This window comes from Hippopotamus amphibius, chromosome 2 (genome assembly GCF_030028045.1).
Source record: "Hippopotamus amphibius kiboko isolate mHipAmp2 chromosome 2, mHipAmp2.hap2, whole genome shotgun sequence".
Lineage (NCBI taxonomy): Eukaryota > Metazoa > Chordata > Mammalia > Artiodactyla > Hippopotamidae > Hippopotamus > Hippopotamus amphibius.
In genome coordinates this window covers 192,695,850-192,709,667 of record NC_080187.1, presented here as the reverse complement: position 1 = coordinate 192,709,667, position 13,818 = coordinate 192,695,850, and the positions used below count along the sequence as shown (strand labels likewise).

The 13,818-nt window shown below is 41.2% G+C and overlaps 1 protein-coding gene across 1 annotated transcript in view; it reads left to right on the top strand.

Moving 5' to 3' along the window:
• Positions 1-3,917: 3,917 nt before the first annotated feature.
• The window catches only part of ATP8B4 (ATPase phospholipid transporting 8B4 (putative)), a 234,626-nt gene continuing 224,725 nt past the window's right edge, over positions 3,918-13,818 (top strand). Inside the window, exon 1 of the mRNA XM_057724273.1 lies at positions 3,918-3,945. The gene's annotated coding sequence lies outside the window, so the exon portion shown is untranslated. The remainder of the gene's footprint in view (positions 3,946-13,818) is intronic.

Below are 13,818 nucleotides of genomic sequence, written 5' to 3'. Positions count from 1 at the left end.
ACAAGAGCTCACATTCTAGAGGAGGATGCGTGCATATTTTGTAAGCAACAAAGAGCTGTACAGTATGTTATGTTATTACCGTTTGTTTATTCAACATTCATCAGGCACCTACTGTTCTAGGGCCTGGATATACATCAGTGAACAAAACAAAGTCCTTACTCTCCTGAAGCTGACCTTCTGGAGGGGGAAACTGGACAAGAAAGAAGAAAATACACAGTATGATGGCTGTGTATTTTTCCTATGGAGAAAAATAAAGGAAGATAAAGGATAGGGAGTGATAGTGGTATGTGTTGTTTTAGATGCCTCCAGGGCAGGCCTCTTGGAATGGGTGACTTTGAGCACAGATCTGAATGAAATGGGGAAGAGAGTCAAGGGGAAACGTGGTGACAAGTGAGCCTGACAGAGGAATAGCAGCGACTGCTGTAAATCTTATATTCCAGAGATGGGTAAAGAGCTTTGGGACTTAAATTGATGGGACAAATAAATCTGATGCTCTGTGGTTTTAAGTACATAGTCTATGACACTGTAAAATTATTTTTTATTTAAACACTCAAAGATCTATTTGCAAGAGAATATTCAGTGGCAAGATACTTGCATTTTAAAATGAATGAATATTTCAAAATGATAGGGAATCAGTGCTAGAAATCTCTCTCTCTCTCTCTCTCTCTCACACACACACACACACACACACACACACACATACACGTAAGTGCATGCGTTATGAGAGATTCTGCACATGGGATAGACATGAGGTAGGTGTTATGTGGTCTTTCTGTAGGCGTGGCAAGCCCTTCTATATTTTCTCCTCCAATCGAGATTCCTCATTCTGTCAGTGTTGTTGGTTAGGAAAAAATATTATAATTTAATCAGTTCAGACTGGGTAGTACATGAAAAACTAGAGCATTTTAGACTAATTTAGATTTCTTAGAAGCATTTAACAAAAATAAGCTTAGTAGTCCAAATAAAAACATCTCTAGTTTTGAAATTTCAGGAAGCATGACAACAATGTTAGAAACTTTTGGGCAGGTGGAAAGAAAGCACATATAGCTCTGTAGTGTTGACTCTCTCCTTTACAGGTTAGGGCCATGTGTGTGTGTGTGTGAGTAAGGGGGCTTGTAACACTGAAGACACAGTTTTTACAATTCTACCTTAAGCAACCTATAAGCTGGGAGGGAAGATAGCAGACATTGTAGGATAAGGGCTGGTAGATAGTACCAGACTTAAACCTAGTCTCTGGCAGTACCCACAAGGAAGGGACCAGAGATGCTGGGAAGATGGTCAGAAAAGGCTGGGGGTGAGGAGGGAACATGTGATCTGGTCCTTTAAGGACAGGTTGGGAAGGGTCTCCCAGAAGGAGAGGATGGCCTGAGCAAAGATGCCCAGGTGGGGGTGTGCAGTTGATGTTTAGATAATGGAAAGGGGTTCCCATGGACTAGGGCAGAGGGTCTGGCTTGGAGATTATGGGAATAACTTTGGAAAGAGCAGTGGAAGGCCAGAAAGAAAAAAAAAGACCTCTGTGCTTGCCTTCTGACTCATTATCAGATTATGGGGAAAATCATCTCTTGCTCCCCCGTCTGTGTGCTGCTGGGGGGCGGGGCATAGATCTCAAGACGTTCCCTGTAAACAAAATCACTGTCTTCTAAGAGCTGCATTTTCATCGGTTGGCATACACGCTGACTGTGAAAATTTAAGCAGTATAAAAGGGTAAGAACCAGTGAAACATTTCTCCCAGGGCCCACCAGCCCCTCCACCCCCATAGCATCCTTCGGAGATAGTTGTTATTAATTATTTCTTCTTGCCTAGCTTTCCTGTTATCATTCATTCGGTGAACAAATGTTTATTGAAAGCCTATTATGGACACTGGGGTTAGAACAGTGAACAAAAGTTCCTGCTCTCAAAAAGCTTCTATTTTAGTTGGAAGAAAGAGACAGTAAGCAGCGAGCACATTTAAAATATTTTTACCAAATGGGAATACCCTCTACATACTCCTTTGCAACTTGTTCTTTTGACTTGATAATACCTCTTAGACATCTTTCCACGTCAGTCTGAAGAGGCCTACCTCTTTCATTGATAATAACTAATAATTATTGAGCATCTACTATGCTCCAAGCACTGTCTTAGTCACAACAATCCTTTAGGGTAAGTAGTATAATTATCACCTTTTTACAGGTGAGGAACTGAAGCCCAGATGGGTTTGGGAACTTGCTCAGAGTCACCTGGCCAGTTACTGATGGAGCCAGATCTGAACCCAGACCGTCTGATTCTTCACTCCAGTTCTACTCCCTCCCAATGGCTGCGTTGTACTCCTTTGTATGAATATACCTCAGCTTACTTAGCCAGGCCCCTATATTGAAGCCATTTTTAGTTTTTGCTGTCACAGTGCTGTAAGGAACATCTTACAGACCTGTCTGCACGTGGTTGTGGTCATCTATAAGGTAAATTCCTAAGAGATAGAAGCATACACATTTCTATATTTGATAGGCATTATTTAGTTTTCCTTTAAAAATATTTTATTAATTTTTATTCTAACAATGTAGGAGAAGGTGTAAATTTCCTTAAATATTCTCAACAAAGGTAATTACCAGACTTATAATAGTTGTCAATATGATAGATTAAAAAATGGTATAGAGGCTACACTTAATTTTTTTTAATTAAAAAGAGGTTTTCATTGTAAATATTTTAAAGAAATGATTGCTTCCTCTTATAGGCTGTTCTTGGTCCTTTTTATCTTGTAAGAAAGAGAGCCATCACTCTTGTTTTAAGAAATCTATCCTTGTTTTTTTGTGATGGGGGAGCCCTGGCATGGACAGGACCTCCCGTTTCTCTGATCTGGCTCTCTCTCTGGAAACCGAGAGCTCAGGACCACATTGTTTCAGGAGAGTGGAGGTGACACAGGGGTTCAACTTGTTCTGGTTAAAGAGACATGATTAAAACATATTTGATTTCAGTACTTAACGGCAAATCTGATGCAACTTCTGGAAAATCCATAAACAGCTTTAGATATATTGAAAAGTAGCCATAATCCTTTCTTTTAAAAATAGGCATGAACCAAAATATTTTGTTTTCATCTAATCCCATCTTAAAAACCAGAACCCTCTCAAAGCGATTCTAAACTAAAATGTTTAAATCTATGTCCTGTGTGCATTTGTTCTTCAGCATCCTTAGGGTTAATCGTTTGCTTCCTCCTAGCTGAAATTAAGGATGTTGGGAAAGAAGAAGTCATCACTCTGCATATTACATGTTATTTGAGTGTTCTTAGCTTTCATCCATAAGAGAGTTGAACTCCCCTTGTAATAATTAAAAAAAAAAATGACATTGCTAATTCCGTCATGTCTGGGAAAGACAGGTAGGAACTCCAAAGATATTTACTTATCTCCCTCAGTTGAGGGCTGATAAAATTTGGTAAGCAGAAGCCGTAGCTGGTGATCCCTTTCGTTGTCCGCGGCTATCCTTCTGAACTCTTGATTCCCACAGAAGAAGACACCCTGGTGAAGACAGCGTCTAGGGAGCTTCCTTTTGTTTCTCCAAGATTAACCCGTTCTGCCCTGGTAGCAGCAGCAGGCAACTATTCCCAGAGAAACTCTTCTGGGCTTTTGGTATTTTTCCAAGGATCGCTTTTACTCCCTCGATTCTTCACTGGCAGTGAAGCTGGCTTTCCTGCAACACCTTCCTCTTTTACTGATGAGATGCTGATTCTGAGCTGCCGTCTAGCAGCTTCCGGTAGTGGTAAGTGGTCAAGAGTGTTTTTCCGGGAGTTGATCTCAGATTTTCAAGAACGTCCCCTAGAGACCCAGTGTGTTTTCTGTGTAATCACTAGAGCTTTCAGAATAGCCTTGCTTTTCTCGTTGTTCTCATTGATATGGTCACGGAATGGGTACCTGCTTGATCTTGCTGCACTGTTGGGAAATCTCCCTTTTCGGGGGAGAGGCTTAGGTCCGGGCTGAGGTGAGTCTGGGGAGCAATAACGGGTTGGTGAGACCAAGAAGAGAGTTAGCTCTGGGCTGTTTGGTGCTTTTTGTTTCTTTTTTCCAGGTTGCTGCTTTGTTTTGCTGTTTTCACTTTCTGTGTGTTGAAGTTTAGCAAACAGTCTTAATTATTCTCCTCTCATTAAAAAATAATTTTGGGGGGAAGTTAGTTGGATTTGGAAAATAGGACATTTTCTTTTCTTCCCTTGAAGTTCAAATTTTTATTATGTTAGCATTGCCTATCGCATGGCCAATGGGAGTAGCATCAATGTCCATTTCTTCTTGGTTTGTGGGTACTTGTCACTTCCTTGGATAGCAGTTGGTTTTAGTTTTTTTCCCAGAGGATTTATATCTGATGCACCTCTTCAAGATATTGTTCATTTTATGGTCAATTCATGCTTTGGACATAAACAGTTTGTCACTAAGCTCTCCCTCTGAGGCTTGAGGGGTATGTTTTTAGTGCTGAGATTTGTCTGAATAGAGAAATGGATTCTTTTAGCTGTTTTGTTGATAGACATGAGAGAGTCTCAGGTCCCTGGTTAACAATTAGCTGTTTTGAAGAAAAAGGAGATGGGCGAGAAACATTAATTACGGGCTGAAGGTTTATCAGAAAGGAGGTGAGGAAATATGGTACTGTGTGTGGGATTACCAACACCTGTGTCCAAGAACGGCCACCTTTGTGCCTGTATTGTTCTCTGCTTGCCTTTGCAGCAAAATGTAAATTCATAGGGATTTTTGGACCTATATTTTTCTATCTTGTGCTTTTATATTGTTTCATCATACATGCATGCATCTTTAAAAATGAGGGACCAACTGATTTTTTTGTGCCCCTGGGGAATATTTTGTGCTCTGGAGGATTTTATTTTTTTCTTACATGGTAAATTGCAAATTCTCATTTAGTAGGAAAAGACTTAAGCTATCATTTCAAAGTAAATCAGAAATTGTTGCTGTCCTTGAAGTAAAACTTCTTAATGTATATATCCTAAATGCTTGCACAGCATGTATGAGAATCAGATGCTAGTATTTGTTTTCAGGATTTCTAGAGAAATGATTTCAAAGAAAATGGGATCCTCCAAATGTTCTACATTTGTAACTCATGCCTGAAGTCTTACTTGACTTCTTAGCAATATTCATTATTTTCTAAATATTAAAAATAAAATTCTAATTAAATGTTAAATGTAAATATTAAATATTATTGATCATTGTATTTTTGAGCCTACCTTTTTCTCCTCTCTCCTCTTCTTTACTCAATGTTAGTTTGTTGAGCACCTACCTACCCTGTGCCAGGCTCTGCGGTAGATGCCCTGAGGAAGAGGGCACAGGAAGAAAGCCACAGTGTTTTGTTTCAATACACGTTTCTCTAACCCTTCTTCTGAGGTTGGGTGTTCCCTAGGACTCTGTGCAGTCCTCTTACTGACTCATCCTCGCCCGCTGTCCTCTCCTCGCTTCTCTTCATTGTTGTTCTTCCTGAATGACATCATTCATTCCCCATGACTTCAGTATTTCCTTATATGTTGATGATTCCAAGTCTACAAATCTGTCTTTTCTGTTTTGTGCTGAGGATATTTTCAGTGATCAAGAGGAATTTCAAGCCTAGTGTGTTCAAACTGAACTTGTTATTCTCCCATCCTAATTCCTGCCCCTGCTGTCCCACCGTCTCCCTTCACTGCTGTATTTGTCATTTTCGTCAATGATGCCTCTATCTGCTCATTGCCCTGAGCCGAAAACCTGGAGGTTATCCCAGATTCCTCCCTGTTTTGCACCCCAGCATACGGATCGCTTATAAAGTTTGTCAATTGCAACTGCAGGAATATTTCTAGAATCCAGCTCCACTTGTCTGTTGTCATTGCTCCGCCATTTCTTCCTATGCCAGTCCTTGCTTACGAGAGTCCTTCGTAAAAACCCTGACAGCATGCACTTGCATAGAGAGACATGAGGAAGCAATGACAGGGGACAAGGGGTCCTGGAGCCTAAGCATTCCATTCTGCAGAGAGAGATCTTCTGCCTCCCCGTTACCTGAGGATCAACCACAGAATCTTGATGGTAGCAGTGCTCTGTGTCATCTCATCTTTCAAATGGAGATGATGATAGTCCCTGCCCATAAAATTTTGATAAGGATTAAATGAGATGATACATGTCAGTGCTTCGCACAAGGCTAAGTACCCCACGAATGGGAGTGATGATGATGACATCTTTCAGAATCCACCTCTTATCTGCCTTGCCAGCCCCATATCATACCACACTCCTCCATGCTCCCTGTACTCTGGTTGCCATGACTATCACTGCTTCTTATTACAACACTTGGTCTTTCCACGTGCTGTTCTTTTTGCCTGTACTTACCTTGTTTTATTGAGCAGACTCTTCTTTTCAAAAGGACTTGACTTGGAATCACCATCTGTGATAGCATAGCTGACTGTGCAAAGAAGGCTTGGTGACTCCCTTCCCTCTGTCTCCATAGTTCTCCATCCCTCCTTCTGTCATAGCCCTGCACAATGAACTTTCTATGTATCTGGTCTCATCTACCCCAGACTCTTGGCTTTTGTAGGACAGAGATAGGGCCTAATGATCCCTGCCTCCCTCTACCCAGCCCAGGTTTGACGTAGAATAGGCATCTGATGTGTCTGATGAGTGAATATCAGTAGGGATGCTCTCAAATTTGATACAAGGTTTTCTACATATGTAGAGTTAAAAATACATTAAGAAAAAGAAAAATAATAATAGCTTTTCTTCCTTGAGTATTAACTTTGTAGCAGGAGGCACTGTGCTAATCTTTTTTTTTCATGGGCATGACCTCATTTAGTTTGCTAAATGATCCCATGAGTTACCCTGATTGTCTCTGTTTACAGATGAGAAAACTGGGACTTAGAAGGGAGGGGAACTTGCTGGAGGCAGAGAGCTAACAGGACCAAACCTGGCCCCCTGACACCAGGCTCGGGGAGGAATGGGGAAGTGAGAAGGGGAAGGAAGACAACCAAGCCAGGGGAGGCGTGTTTGGGAGAGAAAGGGCAGGATGAGGAGGAGGAGGTTGAAAATGCACAAGAGAGGCAGTGAGAGTGGGTGAGGAAAGGAAGAGGAGCAAAAGAGAAAAGGAGACGAGGAGATTAAGTTGGAAAATAAGCAGGACATAAAAAGGAGGAGAAAGGGAAGCAAGATTCCCACCACTTTAGAACTTTGTGGCTGGGTAACAGCTGCATGCCTAACAGAATATAAACAGCCTTCAGTGTCGACGTGACAACTCACAACCAAATCAATTTGATATACATTGTACGGGAAATAGACTATTGCTGAGGCATGGTAATTAGATATAATTTGTAAGCAGTTTATATATTTGACTGTGCTAACCATCACTTTGATAAATGCATACACAGACTGGCTTAAATTATTTTTACTTCTGTTTTTGCCCAATATCTGTGCTCTGCAAGCACTACAGCTGTTGGCAGCTGTCACTGACACCAAATATGATTAAAACATTATCTATACCTGATTCACTTTGCTGTACAGCAGAATTGAACACAAAGTTGTGAAGTGACTATACTCCAATAAAAATTAATTTTAAAAAAAGTAAAACAGTATCTATACCTCCTACCCTCACATCACACTCAAAGCTGCATATATGTAGGACTGAGGCCGGGGCTTATTCCTTACCTTATCCATCACTGATCTAACCTCCCAAGGTTGATTTCCCTTTTGCACCAAGATGTCCCTTCCCTGGAGTCTTAGAGCTGTGCTTCATCCCCTATTCCCCATCCCTTAGAGTCCTGGAACAGGGGGGCCCTGGGGAATATTCTTGGGCTTTTAGGCAGGGTTGCCAGCAGATATGACTGCAAGCTCACCATGGCCAGAGGTGGGAGGACTCACTGAAGTTTTGCTTTTCAGCCTCTGGGAACCTAGGGCCAGGGGGAAGCAAGGTGCAGGGGCAGGGCCAGAGAAGGTGGAGGGCAGCAGGAGGAAAGAAGGGGCTGATTCCCTGATCCTGCCATCCCACTTCTCATCCTCAGACCCCACTACTGCTCAAGCAGATGGGCTCTCCATGGTTTACCTAAGCCTCCCAGGCAGCCCCCCTCCCCTCCTCTCTTGGTAGGTCAGGCCTCAGAAGGGAGGTGGGTTGGGTTGGGAGGCAAGTGCCTTAGTGAGAAATATGAAGGAAAGTCAGGGAAACAGGGAAAGGAAACTGAGAGTGAAAGCAGAGAAAAGGGGGAGGGAGTAGGAAGAGAGAGGACAGATGGAGAGGAAGGAAGGAGGGGGAAGGATCACATTCTTATGGAGTGAGCTGTATTTACATGTATATTTATCCTCCAACGAGCCCTGAGAGGATTCAGGGATTGAGTCTTAGGAAGGGTAAGTGACTCGGTCAAAGTAACACTAGATAGAAAGTAAGTGAGCTAGGATTATACCTGTGATCCGAAACGTCTCTCCTGTACAGCACCCTGTCTCCAAAGAGGAAGAGAAGGCAGAGTTGGGGAAAGAGGGAGGCAAACAGAACAGAACAGAGACCAGAGAATAGAGGGTGGGGGCAGGAGGTCCTTGCAGGGGCTGAGGGCTGGAGTTGGGCTCCTCGAAGCTGTGTGAGACCTTCCCCCTTGGTCCACCTTGTCCCTGAGAACTGGAGAGGACCCTCTGCTCAAAGGATGTAGAGGACCCCCCTGTGGGGACACCCCAGTTCCTCCCTTGGTCCTGAGATGAAGCCAGGCTGAGCCTTACCACCCCCACGCTCCCGCGAGCACCACTTTGGGCAAGTAAGGACAGTTGCCAAGAACCTGCCTGCGCTACTCTCCTGGCTTCAACTGCTCCTTCTGGCTCTTCCCCGACTGCCCTGGCCCCTACCTTTTCCCTTTCTTCTCTCAGCTCTGATTCCTTTGTCTTCCTATCATTCTCCCTCATGTTTTTAATCTCTCTTCCCATTGGTTCTATCCCTTCAGTTTACTGCCACAGCCCTGGCTCCCCGCTGTAAACACATCTTCTCTTTAAAGCCTCATTACCCATTCACACTTACGTCCTTTATTTTGCAGCAGAATGTCTTACAGGAGTTACACTCACTGTCCTCATTTCACCCTAATGTTTATATAAACGTTTTGACAGAGAAAGTTTAGAGGGCTGCCTTCAAGATAACTATCTAATGAGCACTTTCATTGTGTCTCCCTGTCCCCAACAGCCTGTCCAGGTACCTTCTTAGGCATAGAGAGCTAACTTGCCCTGGTTTCTGTAATGTTAGTGGGAAAAGCGGGAATCCAAGATCAGGTTGTTTGACTCTAAAGGACAAGCTTGCAGCTACCACATCCTGCTGCCCCTTGAGTGGGTGAGCAGGCTGTTCCCTTGGTGGCCTGTTGATGAGGTTATTATGGCTAGAGTGGGTCATTTGGTCTGTAGACTTTGGACCATAAGTCAACGGCATACCGAAAACAGATTATCCTTTCCAGGGAAAACTAATATTTGCTCAGGAGACTGATGATCTAGAGTAACATAAATGACAATTTATTAATTGAAAATATATACTATGACTGTCAAGAGGACCAGAATGTTCACTTCAGCATGCGTGACTGGTGTATTCTTTCCCTGTAGGCAGACTTCTGTGGGAAAGCAGGTTATTATCAGCAGGTTGCTTGGTGATCGCGGAATTGGAGCAGGGGGAATTAACTGTAATAACTTGATTGTTGAATGGCCTCTGATCATTAAAGAGAATCTCCATTTTAATCCTTTGCTTAAAGTGTTGAGTCACCTGCACCCAGGTGTACCCATTTTCACTGTGAGTAGGGGGTCCTTGAGGAATCGTAATCCGCACACAGCTGCTTAAGGAGCATTTCCAACTTGGACGTCTTGTTACGGCCCTCAGTCTCAAGGTGTCTGAAACCAACTGCTTATTTTCCCTAAACTGGAGTTTTCTTTTGACTATGCCATGTTTTCCATTAGAAGAATTACTTTTTGTGACCAAGATTCAAAACCTGAATTTGAAATGTAAGAAAAAGAAAAACACGAAATTCTTCATGTGAGCATCACCCTCAATCTTTTTCAAAAAGCTACTCATTTAAATGAATGAATGTATGTAAAGCACTTAGCTATTATTTTGGTTACATTTCTCTCTCTTCCTACTTTCCCCAGACCTGTCTGTCTTATAAAAACCCACTAAGATTTCATACGAGAAAGTCACCATTTTAATCCCTCACATAAAAGGAAGGCAAGGGTAAGATAAAACCTATTTAGCGATTTACCTTTTTCCATTTCTTCTGCTGTGGGGTGATTTCCAAAAAGGAGGAATGTTTTTGTGTAAATGATGTCTGCTTCAGCACTTGTAAATGGTTGAATTTCAAAATCCTAAGTTCCTACTTCTAGAGCTAGATTTGATTTCAGCAAATCCTTATTTATCACTTGATTTTTTTTCAATCTATTTCCTTAGACCTTCACTGATCTGAAAGTTCAAAAAAAGATGGCTTTTTCTTTACTCTGACACCCCAGTGTCAGCTGGGGTATTTTAGTGAATTGATAAGTGTACAACAATAAAAGGACTAAATTTTACTTCCTTAAATGTACTCTAGAATCTGCTACACTAGTATGAATCCTCTATTAAATATACCTACGTTGCTGCTATTATAAGGAAAAGACTGGATTGGAGGAAACATGAACTTGAATTCTTAGTTTTGTTGTAACCATATGTCTTAGAGTAAAAACATTTGAGTAAGATCATTAATAAGAAACAATTTTCACAAATCTTAGAGAAACATTGTTTAATTCATACAACAGTAATTATATTATAGCTATTAAATATGAAATAAAGTATATTTTCTACAAAAGCAAAAGTGGCTAAAATTAAAAAGAGATTTATTCATTATTTTAAAAATAAAAGGTTTCAAAGATACTTTGGAAGTTGGTATTAGAGAAATTAAAGGCAATGAAATAATTGTATGGCTTAAAGGTAATTGTAGGAAGAATATGGTTTTTTATGTTTATTTTGTCTAGGGGCTTTTGAAATGAGAAGTGCTTGTAGTAAGATCTAAAATAAGAGATGGAAGGGGTTACATGGATATTTTCTCTTGGATTACCTTTATATTACACAAATATATATTTAAGTTCATCCTTTGTACTGGCTATCTGTTAGTGCTAATCCCTCAAAGAAATCTAGCAAACCAATGAGGAGAAAGAAAAAATTGGCCAGTGGCCCGCACTCTTAATAACTTCCTGAGAGACTGAATTTCTTTCTTCTGCCTGCATTCTCATTGCCACCTGTCAGGATAGAGAGTCCCTTTTGCCATCCTGCTTAAAGAATCATTCTTCCTTTCACCTGCTCGAGGGACTCTGAGCCTGTGAAAACAGAATATGTTTACTTAGTCTCCAGAGTTTTCAAGCCTGAACACGTTGGCTTAGAACTTGCTCATGAGCCTTAACCCCTGGCCAGATGGGGCCACCAGATGGAGGTGTCATTGTCACAGAATCCATTCATCCTTCTCCATGTTGCCATTTTATATCTGTTGTGACTTTGTTGGAACAAAGATAGTCCCTCATGGATAAAACCCCACTTTTGCTCATATTATTTCTCACAAAAAGACTTTTCCTCAAAAAATCCTCTTTGTGCATCTTCCTTTAGAGCCAGAGTGCCTCCTCTTGCCCTTCTCCCCCAAGATTTGCAAATTTGCTCTTCCTTTCTGGTGCTCTTCAGTTTGCTTGCAACACTCTTCCTATTGCTAACCAAATACTTCTCATTCTTTGAGGTTCTTCCTAGGCTGGAGGTGGGGGGGGGGGTGTGTGCATAGGAGGATAGGGACCAGCCAAAGGGAGGGAGCAGCCAAGAAAGCCATGATGGCTCCCAGTTTGGGAAGATCTAAGAACTTGGGGTTGGGGTCTAGGAAGGGATAGTTGCTAAATGGGAAATACCTTTTATCTTCCTTACTCATAGAAATTGAGAACATTAATTGTTCCTTCATTTAGCAAATATTTATTGAGCACTGCCACATGCCAGGCATGCATTAGATACTGAAGATACACTTATCGACCAGGCAGATCAAGTCTCTGCCCCACTGGAGTTGGTATACTAATGGGAAAACAGCCAAAATAATAGGCAAATACATTTTAGAGTGATAGGGGCTCTGAAATGGGAAGTTCCCAGTTCTATGGGAGCATGTAGGAGGTGCTCTCAACTTTGATTTGGGGGACCAGGGGAGAACTCCTAGAGAAAGTGTGTATGAGTTGATATTGAAAAGATGAGTATATCCTAAAGATGCCACCAGAAAACTACTTGAGCTAATCAATGAATTTGATAAAGTTGCAGGATACAAAATTAACACACAGAAATCTCTTGCATTTCTATACACTAACAATGAAAGATCAGAATGAGAAATTAAGGAAAAAATGCCATTCACCATTGCAACAAAAAGAATAAAATACCTAGGAATAAACCTAACTGAGGAGGTAAAAGACCTGTACTCAGAAAACTATAAGACACTAATGAAAGAAATCAAAGACGACACAAACAGATGGAGAGATATACCATGTTCTTGGATTGGAAGAATCAACATTGTGAAAATGACTGTACTACCCAAAGCAATTTACAGATTCAATACAATCCCTATCAAATTACCAATGGCATTTTTCACAGAACTAGAACAAGAAATTTTACAATTTGTATGGAAACACAAAAGACCCCAAATAGCCAAAGCAATCTTGAGAAGGAAAGATGGAGTTGGTGGAATCAGGCTTCCTGACTTCAAACTGTACTACAAGGCCACAGTGATCAAGACAGTATGGTACTGGCACAAAAACAGAAATATAGATCAATAGAATAGGATAGAAAGCCCAGAGATAAACTATGGTCAACTAATCTATGACAAAGGAGGCAAGGATATACAATGGAGAAAAGGCAGCCTCTTCAATAAGTGGTGCTGGGAAAACTGGACAGCTACATGTAAAAGAATGAAATTAGAACAATTCCTAACACCATACACAAAAATAAACTCAAAATGGACTGAATACCTAGATGTAAGTTCAGACACTATAAAACTCCTAGAGGAAAACATAAGAACACTCTTCGACATAAATCACAGCAAGATCTTTTTTGATCCACCCCCTAGAGTAATGGAAATAAAAACAAAAATAAGTGGGACCTAATGAAACTTCAAAGCTTCTGCACAGCAAAGGAAACTATAAGCAAGAAGAAAAGACAGTCCTCAGAATGGGAGAAAATATTTGCAAACAAATCAGCAGACAAAGGATTCATCTCCAAAATATATAAACAGTTCATGCAGCTCAATATCAAAAACACAAGCAACCCAATCAAAAAATGGGCAGAAGACCTAAATAGACATTTCTCCAAAGAAGACACACGGATGGCCAAGAGGCACATGAAAAGCTGCTCAACATCACTAATTATCAGAGAAATGCAAATCAAAACTACAATGAGGTATCACCTCACACCAGTTAGAATGGGCATCATCAGAAAATCTACAAACAGTAAATGCTGGAGAGGGTGTGGAGAAAAGGGAATGCTCTTGCACTGCTGGTGGGAATGTAAATTGATACAGCCACTGTGGAGAACAGTATGCAGGGTCCTTGAAAAACTAAAAATAGAGTTACCATAGGACCCAGCAATCACACTCCTGGGCATATGCCCAGAGAACACCATAATTCAAAAAGACACATGCACTCCCATGTTCATTGCAGCACTATTTACAATAGCCAGGACATGGAAGCAACCGAAATGTCCATCAACAGATGAATGGCTAAAGAAGATGTGGTACATATATACAATGGACTATTACTCAGCTGTAAAAAGCAATGAAAGTGGGACATTTGTAGAGACATGGATGGACCTAGAGACTGTCATACAGAGTGAAGTGAGTCAGAAAGAGAAAAACAAATATTGTATATT